Source organism: Rattus norvegicus, chromosome 11 (genome assembly GCF_021556685.1).
Source record: "Rattus norvegicus strain SHRSP/BbbUtx chromosome 11, alternate assembly SHRSP_T2T, whole genome shotgun sequence".
Lineage (NCBI taxonomy): Eukaryota > Metazoa > Chordata > Mammalia > Rodentia > Muridae > Rattus > Rattus norvegicus.
In genome coordinates this window covers 95,997,619-96,011,262 of record NC_141544.1, presented here as the reverse complement: position 1 = coordinate 96,011,262, position 13,644 = coordinate 95,997,619, and the positions used below count along the sequence as shown (strand labels likewise).

Sequence of the window (13,644 nt, the reverse complement as noted above, 5' to 3'; positions counted from 1 at the left end):
ATATATATATATATATATATACACACACACACATATATATACATATACATACATACATATATACATATATATGCAAAACAGCAGAACACTCATACACATAAAGTAAAAATAAATAACCTTTAGAAAAATGTACAGTGTCCTTGTGTATACTGCTAATGTATAGAAATACATTTTATTTTCTTGTTGAGATAGGTGTATCTGTGTAGCCCTGGCTGGCCAGGAACTCAAGGAGATCCACCTTCTGGGATTTAGGGTGCACCTGACTGTGCCTGGCAGAAATCCAATTTTTTTTTCAGTGCTAGAGATTAAACCCACATTCTCACATAACCTAGCCAAGCCCTCTATCAATGACTACACTCCCACCTTTTTTGTGCTTACATTTGGCGATAAAACTCTAGGGTCTCATTAAATTGTGTAGACTAACCTTCAACTCACAATTCTTTTGTCTCCCTTTTGTGTGACTGTGGTTACAAGGCTGGGCTACTAGGTCTGGCTCACAACTGTCTAATAAGTGTACACCCTATAACTTGCCAAATTCAATTAGGCCTTTCAGGTGTTTTGTTTTGTTTTGTTTTGTTGGTAGATGCCCTGGTATTTGTATGCAGAGGATCACGTCAATGACAAACAGGGTGTGGCACTGTGATGGGCAGTTTGGTTTCATCCACCCATCGGGCTCAAGGTTCACAGATCTCTTCTTACTTCCGAAGTGACTAGAATGGTATTGAGGTGATTTAGGGATCAAATCAGGCCCTGGAAACCTATGTCTCTGAGCTGCTTCCTCCGTAGACACAGAGAACTGATGTGTATAAGACCTCCACCCCAGGAGCCCTAGTCCTTCCTTGCTTGGGAGGAAGAAATGTTGCACAAAGAAGGCAAGAAGAATCTGGACGGACAGGCCTTGCTGGGTTTCCCCACCCAGTCTATTAGCACCACAGTTCCGGAAAAAATCTAAAAGGGCAAGGTTCAGAGAGCTTCCAGGTAGCTAACTCTGGTAGGACCTGGAGGGTGGTGTGTAGAAGAAGTATGTAAGGTCGTCCTCTCTCCTCAGTGTGTCTTCCTTTGTGATCTTTGTAATAGTCTTCATAATGAACCAACAAGCCAGCCAGATGTGGAAGCTCACGCCTGTGATCCCAGCACACAGGAGATGGGCGTAGGAGGCCTTCTCAGGTACCTAGGGAGTTTGAGGCTGGTTTGGGTTTCTTGAGATCTTGTGCCAAAGCCCTCCAAACCAAACCCAAAGTAACTACTGCAGAGAGAGAGAGAGAGAGAGAGAGAGAGAGAGAGAGAGAGAGAGAGAGAGCAAAAGCAGCATGTGAAACACGTACTCCCCTGAGTTCTATAGTTGTTCAAGCAAACAAGCTGACCCCACAGTGCAGATTGTCGGAAGCCCGCGTGCTCGCAGCCAATCAGCACGGGCAGAGATAAGTCAACCCCGGGCTTGTGACTGGCATCTGAGGTATGTGTGTGTGGGAAGACGACTTCGGGTTCTGAGCCTTCAGCCTGTGGGATCTGATGCTATCTTCAGGCAGATAGCATCAGACTTGAATTGGATTAGAGGACACTCAGCTAGCGTCTGCTGCTGAGCTGACGGTGTGTGTGCTGGTGGGAAGAAAGCCTCGGGAGTTCAGAATGCCTGTGTTGTGAGTGTTGGAACTGAATCTAAACCGCCCTTATGTGTCTTCCTTACAGTGGCTCACTTCTTTCCCTTTCCTGTCTATATGCCTGGTATTTCCTTTTCTTGTCTTATTGCATAGGTGACTATGGTGAAGAGGAATGGTAAACACAGGTCCTTCACCTTTTTTGGTTGAAGTGTTGTTTTGGATAGGAGTGCTTTGAAAATGCTTTTTATTAAGTTAGCAAATCTTTTTTTTTTATCATGAGCGTTGAATTTTTTTTTATTCATTTATTATATATGAGCACACTGTAGCTATCTTCAGATACACCAGAAGAGGGCATCGGATCTCTTTACAGATGGTTGTGAGCCACCATGTGGTTGCTGGGAATTGAACTCAGGACCTCTGGAAGAGCAGTCGGTGCTCTTAACCGCTGAGCCATCTCTCCAGCCCCATGGGTGTTGAATTTTATGGGGAAGATTTTCACCTCTGTTGATGATTTAAACTTTCTCCTTTCACGTTATTCCACCTCTTCACGTTGTAAGGGTCATTAAATGCGACTCTTTCCTACCAAATACTAAAACTTGTGTTTACAAGAAGAAATCTGCATAGCTTTCTTAGTTTTGTTTTGGGAGCACAGGGTCTCATTATGTAGCTCTAGTTGTCCTGGAACTCGCTCTGTAAACCAGGCTGGTTTGGAACTCACAGAGACCCTCCTGCCTCTGCCTCTCCAGTGCTGGGATTAAAGGGGTGTGCCGACATTATCTTGCTGAATTCACTTGTAAACTTTTGCATGTGGCTGGCCCCTCCCTGTGCTTTCTTGTGCACCAATTCTTTTAAGGCTATCCAATCAAATCAGACTGTGAGGTTGGACTTCGATGAATGCGGAAAAGACACAGGTCACTACTTTAGTTAGAATAAAAGCCAAAGACATCCCTGTGTGGTCACTCCTCCAAGCACACCCTTCTGAAGGGTAAGAGTTTGCTTTGTCCAGACATTTCAGTTAGTGTGCTAGTCTCTAACTTTCTGACGGGAACTTATTTATAACAATGTGGCAGTTACACCGATGGCTCTCAGAATGTCTCACTGGCCTTTTTTTTTTTTTTTTTTTTCCAGAGCTGGGGACTGAACCCAGGACCTTGCGCTTGTTAGGCAAGCGCTCTACCACTGAGCTAAAGCCCCAACCCCTCTCACTGGCCTTTTATTCAACAAATGAGCACTGCTTGACCAGGAAGAATTGGTGTTTTTTTTTTTTTTTTTTTTTTTTTTTGGTTCTTTTTTTCGGAGCTGGGGACCGAACCCAGGGCCTTGCGCTTCCTAGGTAAGCGCTCTACCACTGAGCTAAATCCCCAGCCCCGGAAGAATTGTTTTGATGTGTTATTGATACTGCTTGTTAATAGCTTGCTAAAGACTTTTCTATGCATACTAATGAAAGAGATCGGATTTTTAAACTATTTTATTTTATTTTTTTAACTGTCCATTTCTGGGTATTATAATAGGGTCATTTTAACTACCTCAATCAACATTATCTCTATTTCTAGACGAGAAGTGATGAATTATTTAACATTTGATGGGGTTTTTTATTTAAACCTTAAGAGCTTGGAGATTTCTGGGAGTTTTAAAGTGGAGAATTAGATTTACCCAATGAAACTCTTTAGTGTTTAATGTTAGATAAGTTGCTACCAGACTTAGCGGTCACAGTCTGTGACCCCAATTAGCCAGATTTGGACATTGTCTTCAATGTGTGAATGAAAGGAACCAAATTAATAGAGAAATGAAGAAAAAGGGGATTCATCCAATGTGGCTATATTGGAAAGAGAAACAAACACATCCACTGGCTCTGAAAAGTCCATCTTTGGATCTTTGGTTCTGATTTGAGGGCTGGGTTAAGTATAAAGCAAGATATATGAGCGTGGTGCATGGTGTGGTCTCGGCCTCCTGTTGTCTCAGCACCGTGTCTTTCCTGTCAGGTGTCTCTCCTGCAAGGCCCTCTTACCAGTTGTGAATCTTTCTCCAGTAGACAAGTTCCTGGTTAGCTGCTCTAAGGGCTTTAGCCATTTCCTCTCCCCAGGGGAGATTCCTGGGGAAAAGCTAATAATTTCTTGGGGCCTGTTCTTTCAGTAGTCTCATAGTCAAAGAGGGAAATATATTCTTACTAGAATATATTTCTGCAACCAGGCCAGTTACATTGTGGACTTTTGTGTTTTCCAAGGAATTGCTTCATTTCTGAGTTGTTGAAATTAAGGATATGGGGTTGGGGAGATGGTTTGGTTGGTAAAGAGCTTGCTATCCAAGCAGGGGGAGCTGAATTTGGATTCTCAGCACCCCAGTAGAAGATTAGGTGCAAAGACTTGTGTCTGTACTCTAGCGCTTGGGAGGTAGAAATGGGCTGGAGCTCATTGACCAGCCGTCTTGTCAGTCAGGAAACTAGACTCAGTGAGAAAGCCTGTCTCAAAACACAAGGTAGAAGGTGGCTTAGTGGGTAGAGGCACTCTGCAAACACACAGAGCAAGAGTAACCCAGGAAGGCAATTCTTGCCAAGACGCAAACCAGAGTCTGTGACAAAGGTGTGACTCTGTTTTATCCCACTGGTTGAGCTCAAGTTTACAATCTGATGTGATTGTGTTACTGTCCAGGGCTCTTGATTGGGCTATTTTCTCCGCCAGTTAAAGAATTAAAAGAAGGGGAAAAAAATCTCAAGCCTGACAGGTAGCAGTGGGGAAATCTTGAGTACAGCAGGCAGAATCAACCGTTGGAGAAAGGTATTTGTTGGAGGTGAGAACGCATGCATGCATCTCGGTCTCCGAGACAGGGTGAAGGACCCCTCGGAACAGCAGATGGGAGAGGGGGAACTCAGGAAGCTGAATATCTAGGGCTGGGGGTTTAACATCTCTAAAGAGTTTTCCTCCCCTAATTTAGGGTTAGTCAGTTTGAAGAAAGCTAGGATGGTTGATTGGCCCAAAACTGTTGGGTGACATGTCCTGATCTGGTTTTGAACTTATTGAGCCAGTCTGTCAGCAGGGGTCAAAAGTCTACAAAGACTTTGGTTTACGCTGCTGGCTTTTGTCTTGGGTCAGAATGAGGACAAAGCTGGTCATCTTGGAGGTTCTCTTTCTTTATTATAGACCTGGTTCCTCTCCCTATCTGTCCTCTCGCATTCCTTTTTTTTTAAACACTTATTTATTTATTATGTATATGTCATACAGCTTTCTGCCTGCATATATGCACCCGCACCAGACCTGATTATAGATGGTTGTGAGCTACCATGTGGTTGCTAGGAATTGAACTCAGGACCTCTGGAAGAGCAGACAGTGCTCTTAACCTCTGAGCCACCTCTCCAGCCCCTCTCGCATTCCTTTTACCAATTGCTCTGTCTGTGTGAGGATTAGTCACAGATCGTGCTTGACCATGGCTTGCTTGGAAACACTGAGGAAAATTTCCCTCTGTGTTAATCCTTCTCTGTGTGGATTAAACTGTGGAGAGCCAAAGAAGCCCCAAGTGGGTGTATATTGCTGATATGGGCATGTGTTAACCTCAGAGATGGGAGGAGGAGAAAGGCCACCAACCCACATCACCATGGCCAAATTAATTAAAGCAAGCAATTCATTAAAGCAAGCTTTTTTGTTTGTGGAAATAGACTGCTTCCCCCTGAGGCAGGGTTTGAGAGGTCAGCACTGGATATGAGAAAGACCAGGCTTTTCTAGATCAGAGGTGGGGATCCAAATGGAAGAGATGGCAGGCAAAATCGGGTTGTAGGAGCAAGACGAGAAAGAAACAAAAACATGGTTGCAAGGTGGGCATAAAAATACTCATAGTCATAAGAAGACAGTCATAGGTGGGTCTATAACCTTTTGAAACAAAGGTGAGGTTGCAAGCTGGTTATAGAAACAAAAACATGGTTGTCATTCCTGGGAACAGGCAGTACAGAGCCATTTGTAGTTAAGGTTATAGGTAGGGCATAGCCCAGTCTGTTTAATCATAAACAGGAATGAACCTAAGTTGGTCTTTACTATAAGATGCTTTTAAGCCTAAGATAGAGATAGCCTGGTTCTTCACATGGACAAGAGAGGTTCAGAAGGGGAACCAAAGCTTTCTTTGGTCTGGCTACAAATGCTGACGGGATAAAGTAAGAGTGCTTGTGAATGGTTGGCCGGTATGTGAGAAAAATAACAACTTCGGCTCCCTCTTCCCGCAAAGTTTACAGCCTGAAACTGCTCACCTACAGAGGCTCCTTCCCAGACTAGCTAATGTCCTTTCTGTGCTGCACTTAATAAATGAGTAGAGCTCCTGTTGTTGGTGCAACTCCATCAGAGCACGCACAGCTCACCCAATGCCAGGATGTTTGTGCATGTGTCTGTGTGTCTGTCCTTTCCGCATTCCCTCACCAGCCCCCGTCAGGTTTTCAGGACCCAAGCCATGAGGCACATGATGCTACACAGTAGCTAGAATTCACCAAACGAGGTCTCCATATTCTCCCCGAACAAGAGATCAGGTGACTCCCACAATTACAGGACACATAGAGAGATGCCCAACAGTCCCCTAGATGACCTTGGGATGAGAAGGAAAAATCCCCCTTTGGTCTCTCTGACCACATCAATAGAGCCTCTCTGGTAGTCTGGATAGGTATGGCCCACATAGACTCGTGTGTTCGAAAGCTGGTCCATAAGAAGCGGCACCACTAGGAGGTGTGGCCTTGCTGAGGAAGGTGTGTCACTGTGGGGCAGGTTTGGAGGTCTCATATACTCAAGCTACACCGGTGTGGCCGAGAGCCTCCTTCTCATGCCACAGGTTGCCCTAACAAAGACAGCGGTGAAACATTATCGTTGCCATCTTGATGAGGTCATTAACCAAGATGGCGACAAAGCAACATGTTCATATTTCGCTTATGGTGAAGTCCGTGATAAAATGAGCCCATGCCTCACTGGGGCACGCATCCCAGTGGGATTAACAGTTTCTTAGAAATGAAGAATAAACTCGGTGTCACACAAGTGTGAACAAGGTGAGAGCAGCTGAGCAGGCAATTCTTTCTGTAATAAAAGGTGCACCAGGACCCAAACTGGGCCGTAAGCACGCAGGGCCAAGATGGCGAGTATCTTTTACTGCTTTTATCACTGACATAAGTGGTGACTGTGTCTCATCCCAGTGGTGGGAGCTGAATCTCACAACTTGGTGTGATTGGTTAATAGACACAAAGGGGAAAGGGAAGGTTCAAAAAATTTGTGTTCTTGCTGGGTTTGATTTACTTTTCTCTCTCTCTCTCTCTCTCTCTCTCTCTCTCTCTCTCTCTCTCTCTCTCTCTCTCACAATCCCACAAAGTGGCAGGAGAAACTCAAGAGTTGTCCCCTGACCTTGTGTGTGCTATGGTATGAATACATCTGCACTCATTCAACAAAATAAATAAACAAATAAGGTGGGGCCTTTTCAGGTTCTGTGGTGTGGTCACACACTCACACACACACACATCTCTCTCACACACACACTCACAAACACACGCATCGCACACACACACTCACACACATCACACACTCATACACACATCACTCACTCACACACACATACACACTCACACACTCACAAACATATGCATCGCACACACACTCACACACGTCACACACTCACACACACATCACACACTCACACACTCACACAAGCATGCTCTCAAGCACACATACACAGTCACACATGCACACATGCACACATATGCTCACCAAACCAAACCCACAAAAAGAACAGCACTCAACCGTCATACCAAAGGCTACAACCACATGTAGCTAATTTACTACATAACTGTGCCTGACTCTAGTCCTGGGACAAGGCCATTCAGAAATTCTTTATTTGGGCTAGTAAGACGGGTCAGAAGTTAAAAGTGCCGGCTGCCACGCTTGAGTTCAGTCCCCCAAACCTTACGTGGGGGGGGGGGGTCTCTGCAACCAGCACGGTAGGCGGGGTAATGATCTGTGGGAGTCAAGAAGCTTATCTGGCTCAACAAAACTCAGAGCCAGGGTTGGTTCGAACCCTGGGAGTCTGGCCCCGAGTAGCTCAATTTAGGTATATCTAAGCACAGCACAATTTGATGAAAAATTTCCTGGTGATAATTAACTCAACCCTGTGTGCACAAAAACACTTAAGGCATGACTACATCAAAACTCTTTGTAAAGAGCACAGTGTGAAGGTCACCAGGTTATTAGCCGTGTCCTGCTCCCATCCTTCTGGGCAGATAACAGGTTATTCGTGCCTCCCTTTGAAGGAACAACCCTGTGTTTGACATTCTGGGTTCTCCTTGTGCTCGTCTGTGAACACAAGGACCTCCGTGCCAATTCCCAGAAGCAATCCTCTGACTTCCACTTGCGTGATGTGGGGCGGGTGCAGCCAGCTCTCTGCCAACACACTAACGTCTGCTGGCCTGCTTTCACAATGCCAGAAAGTGTTGTGTAGGTTGCTGAGGGAGAAAAGTATCAGTGAGTTTGGTTACCTTACCCACAACAATATGGACCTGCTCAAAGAGGCGTGCGCATTGGGATGCACTAAGAGACTCACCACTCCTGGGGATGGCTACAGAGACAACAAACCGCTTTGCTTGGATCTGAGTCCTGCTTCATGCAAGGGACATCAAGCCTGGTTCTATAAATTTTGTCAAAAGCTGGTGGCTACAGATGCCATAGGCAGAAGGGGAAATCTCATTACCAATGTCTTGCTGAATGGGCGTTGACTGCCCATTTACTGCCTTTTATGTTCCTATCCGTTGATTAGTGTGCTTATAGCCTTGGTCAGAGAAACGTCTTCGTGTAGTGGGTCACAGTCAACCGGAGACTTATAATTGGTTAAAGTGACTGAGAATAAGTGACAGTTGAGTGCTTTGCCCTAAGTGGAACATCCGTATCAACTCTCCTTCCCCAGGACGCAGAGAGCATCGTGAGGGAAGAAGCAGAAGGAAGAGCCAGAGGATGGAGGAATCCCGTGACGCGTTATTCTCTGGTAATGACACGGCTAGCACAGGCACGGACTGCGGACTGTGGGGCTGTGGGGCTGTGGTTGTCTGAAGGAGACCTGCACAAGATGGAGCTGGTCGCCATTCCTGCAGGGTGGGGGAGGGGCTTAGGGGACTGAGGAGCAGCAGCTGATGACTGAGGAGGGAGTGCTGGGAGCAAATATTCTTGGTGCTGCACAGAGATACACATAAACAAAATGAAAGCAACTTGGCAAGACGATCTCTTTTTGTGAGAAGGGTGTGCCTTGACCAAATCTGGCCTAAGAAGATCACTCGTGAGAAGTCCACTTCCTTTTTACTCCAGTGCAAGCAGTGAGTGTGTCTTTTCCTACTTGCTGGGGTCTGATATCACAGGGTTTTTTTGTTTGTTTGGTTTTTGGAAATGACTATCTTTTAAAATATTGATGGGTCGGGGACACGGCTTAGTAGTGAAGAGCGTTTTCTTCATTTCCAGAGGACCTGAGTTCAGTTCCTGGCACCCGTGTCAGCTATGGCTCACAACCACCTGTAACTCTAGCTCCCGGAGAGCCAACATCCTTTCTGGCTTTCCTGGGCACCCACACGTACATGGTACACACATAGAGACACACATACATAGGTAAATGAAAAGAAAAATAAAAGAGGAATAAAAGGAAGCGAAAGGAAGAGGGAGGGGTTAAGAGCAGCTCGGATGAAACAGTGGTGAATAGGAAGCAATAACTCGGGGTTATCAATAGGAAAGGAGATTCTGATAGCTTAGTGGGTAGGTATCTGCCCATCTCGTGTGCTGTTCAAGGCTTGTTGTAAATAGAAAGCCTGTGTGTGTCTTTTATCCAGGAACCGAACAGTCAAGGCAGGATAGAAACTTGGGATTGGGATTAAATTTTTTTTTACAGTATTGGCTGTTAGTAGGCTAGCCCGCTTTAAAAACTCTCATCTCCTTGAGCACAGCTCTTGGCTCCAACATTACATTTCCCGGGATGCTTTTTCTCCTCAAAATATACATTTTGGATTCCTCTTTGCTCTGCTTAGTCTTTCTCACCATAGCTCTGCGTAAGTGGTCAGTTATAACCACATGACACGGGCAGTACTAAGCTCCTCTGCCAATGACGTTAGCCCAAAACTTGTCAGGTTATCTTTAGGAAGATTCTTAGGACAAGCGCAGAAGCAGCCACAGTCTTTGCCAAAATATTACAAGATGATCCCTAGGACATTTGCCCTCTGAAAGCTGAAACCTCTGGTTGTAGTGGTGGTTAGCCGCTCAGCGTTGGCTCCTGGTGGGGCCACTTGCTCTCTGCACTTGCCTAAGAGCTATGTGGATTCAAGAGTGAAAGACAAAAGACACGCGCATGCGCACTCGCACACACACGCACACGCTCACACACACATACACACACACACGCACACGCACACACATATACACGCACACACATACACACACGCACATGCACACACACGCACACATGCACACGCACACGCTCACACACACGCTCGCACACACGCTCGCGCACACACACACACACACACACACACACACACACACACACACACGCCAGCTAATTTTAATATGCCTTGACTAGCTCAAAGGCTGGGCTGCTCTAACCCTCCCCTTGGCTAGCACACATTTCCCTCTGGTATTCCTGCCTCAGCACCTCCTAAACCTATATTTTGTCTTTGCTGCCCTGCTACCTTCCAGGCAGCCCCTCCCACAGGGCGGCTTTCTCTTCCCACCTACATCTTGGATGAATTTTCTTCTACTGTTCTAAATCTGGTCCGTCTCCCTCTGAGACAATGGTGACTCTTTCCTCTCTCCCGGTTCTCAGCCTGTGGGAAGCATGCAAGCATGGTGCTGGAGGAGCAGCTCAGAGCTTATATCCTGATTGGCAGGCAGCAGGCGGGGGCGGGGGGGAGAGAAATTGGGCCTGATATGGGTTTTTGAAACCTCAGGACCACCCCCAGGGATACGCCTCTTTTAACAAGGCCACATCTTAACAGCTCCACAAACTGGGAAATGAAAATTCAAATATATGTGCCTACTGGGGTCCTCCTCACTTACTATAGATTTTCTTTAAAAAAAATTTTTTTAGACGCTACCTACTCTTTTTTACACTTATTTATTTATTTTATGTATATGAATATACTATTGCTCTCTTCAAACACACCTGAAAAAGGCATTGGATCCCATTACAGATGGTTGCGAGCCACCATGCGGTTGCTGGGAATTAAACTCGGGACCTCTGGGGGTGGGGTGGGGTGGGGGATACTCCTGGGTTGTACAAGAAAGCAGGCGGAGCGAGCCATGGGTAATAAACCATTAAGTAGCTTCCGTCCATAGCCTCTGCATCAGCATCTGCCTCCAGGTTCCTGCTCTGTTTTGAGTCCTGTCTTGGTTTCTCTCAATGGACTGTGATCAGGATATGGAAGCCAAATAAGCCCTCTCCTCCCCAGGTTACCTTGGTCACGGTGTCTCATCACAGCCGTGGTAACCCTAACTAAGAGAAATTAGAGGGAAAGGAGGAGGAGGAGCCATAGGTGACTGCTCTTGTGAGGTCATCAGAAGACTTGGGCTTTGATTGGAACATTTAAAAACTATCCTTTGGGGGTTGGGGATTTAGCTCAGTAGTAGAGCGCTTGCCTAGGAAGCGCAAGGCCCTGGGTTCGGTCCCCAGGTCCGAAAAAAAGAACCAAAAAAAAAAAAAAAAAAAAAAACCAAAAAAACAAAACAAAAAAAAACCTATCCTTTGCTCTGGCTTCTTCTGGTTCTTTGCCCAAGACTTGTAATGCTAACGGCCCTTGTTTTCACTTCCGGGCACATATCTTCTTTCCTGGTGGGCACCTGGATGCTGTGTGGATGGAATTACTGATGTATTTTAGATAGGCCCACTTGAGGGATACCCCATCAGCCCCATTTATCAGTAAGGAGCCATTGGTTGTAGAGAGAATATTTTGTGTATTGTATGAATGCATCACTTGTCAATTAAAAAGCCTATGGCCTGTGGCTTAGTCAGGAAATAGAAGGTGGCACATCCAGGAGTCAGAAGGAATTCTGGGATAGGTGCGGGAAGCTCCGTCCTGGAAAGTATGAGGAGACAGACACATTCTGAGCACAGTAACCAGGCATGTGGCAGAATGTAGATTAAATAAATGGTTTACCTTAAGCTACGCTCTAGTCAGAGGAGAGCCTAGCTGTATGGCCAAGGTATTTGTAATATATTTTGAGTCTAAGTCTTATTTCCAGAAGCATGGGGCTGAGAGGTAGGGCCAGACCAAACTTCTACAATTGGCCATTGCTCCAGTTCTACAGTAGCACTTAGTGACACCTCTTCAAGGGAAGAGGAGCTGTTGAGAACACAAAGTAAAACTGCCAAGGCAGTGGAGGGTTAAAAGACCCCACAGAAAAGCAAACAGGGGCTGGAGAGATGGCTCAGCGGTTAAGAGCACTGACTGCTCTTCCAAAGGTCCTGAGTTCAAATCCCAGCAACCACATGGTGGCTCACAACCATCTGTAATGAGCTCTGGTGCCCTCTTCTAGTGTGTACATGTAGGCGTACATTTTTTGCAGCCTCCTTCAACCTCTCCTCTAGCCCACCACCTAGCAGAGGTAGTGGGAAAGAAAAGTTACTAGGATATGGGGGAAGTGGACCTGTTCAGCAATAGTTCTCTGGGGGAAGCTTGATCTTCTTTGGCAGCAGTGCAGTCCCACAGCAAACACCAAATCCGATACAGCAGCTGCCGACCAGTCCTCTCTCTAGGCAGGCAGACACCAGGCATGAACCAGCATCTATGGTCCAGTCCTTTCAGCAAGCAGACGCCAAGCAGCTGTAGCTCAATCCTGAAGAAACCCCCAGGCTCACCAACCTGCCTGAGGTGAGGCCGCAGAAGCAGCAAGCTGCCTCAGGAACCTCATGAGCAGTTCTTGGGCAAGCTTCTCTCAATGGCGGCGTTACCATAAGTTGAGCTCAACAACGCTATGTAAGGTGAACCAATGCATGTGTGTCATTAGCGAAGACCAGCAAGGGGGAACAAGCCAAACCAGTGTTCAGTGCTCCTCTCCTTCATCAAGCATCCTTTCCCGTGTTTGCTATATCGAAGCATCTTCCCCCTGTGTCTGCTTCAGGAAAACAGTCTTTCACGTGTTTGCTCTAATAAGACCTCCTTTCACCTGTGTGCCCCAGCAAACCATCATTTGACATAACTGACTTCCCAAAGAACTAGAAGTTTCCACTTCAGGGGTATTAGAGGGTCTGTAAAGGTCTGATAAGAGAAGGTCCCTTCTGTCAAAGAATAGGCTCTCTGGATGTAGACCTACTGTTGGGCCAGGGCAATCTCCTGGCCTTTGTACTACCCTAGGAAGCAAGGCCATCTTGAACTGTGCTACAGAGAGTGATAGAAAACCCATTCTTCTGCTCTCAGTAAACAATCTGTCACTTATCATAGCAACAATTTACTGTTGCTGTAGACAGTGGTAGACAGTGGTCAGAACATGCTGGATGAGTCTGAAGACTAAAAGGAATAAGAGGAATAACAACAACAACAGCAGCAGCAGCAACAACAACAATAATAATATATTGCATGAAAAAAATAAAAGGAAAGGACATGACTAGGTGTGGTGGAGCAGAAAATTGATTCTAGATTCATGGTAAAGCATAGCCAGAGGCAGGGCCATCTGGGAGCGTCCAGAGTGATCAGGACCCTGAACCATGTGGGAGAAGTCAGACAAAGGAAAGGGAGAGGGAACCAAGCACAGCAGCCAGGAGGCTGAAGGCAGAAAAGGAGAAAAGAGAGGCAGAGAGGTGGCCTCTGGGTCTTGTCCTGGGTTTGAAGCTTAAGGTAAACTGATAGAGAAGCAGGAATTGTGAGAAATATTTTTCTATTAAAAATGGCTAGCTCACCAATAGTTAATATTTCATAAACCTCTCCCAACCTGAAACTATTCTGTACCTGCCTGTTTGCCCAAATGCCTGGAAATTCCCGAGACCTGACTCTCCATCACACCCGGGCCTTCACTCAGATCATGAATCAGCCAATAGCGTTAAAGACTATGAGGTCCAGTTCCAGCCAATG

At 46.0% G+C, this 13,644-nt stretch overlaps 1 long non-coding RNA gene across 1 annotated transcript in view; it reads left to right on the top strand.

The window, feature by feature from the left end:
- The first annotated feature begins 1,553 nt into the window (after window positions 1-1,553).
- The window catches only part of LOC148002705 (uncharacterized), a 49,138-nt gene continuing 37,047 nt past the window's right edge, over window positions 1,554-13,644 (top strand). Inside the window, exons 1-2 of the long non-coding RNA XR_015633690.1 lie at window positions 1,554-1,640; window positions 8,511-8,588. This is a non-coding gene — a long non-coding RNA (uncharacterized LOC148002705). The remainder of the gene's footprint in view (window positions 1,641-8,510; window positions 8,589-13,644) is intronic.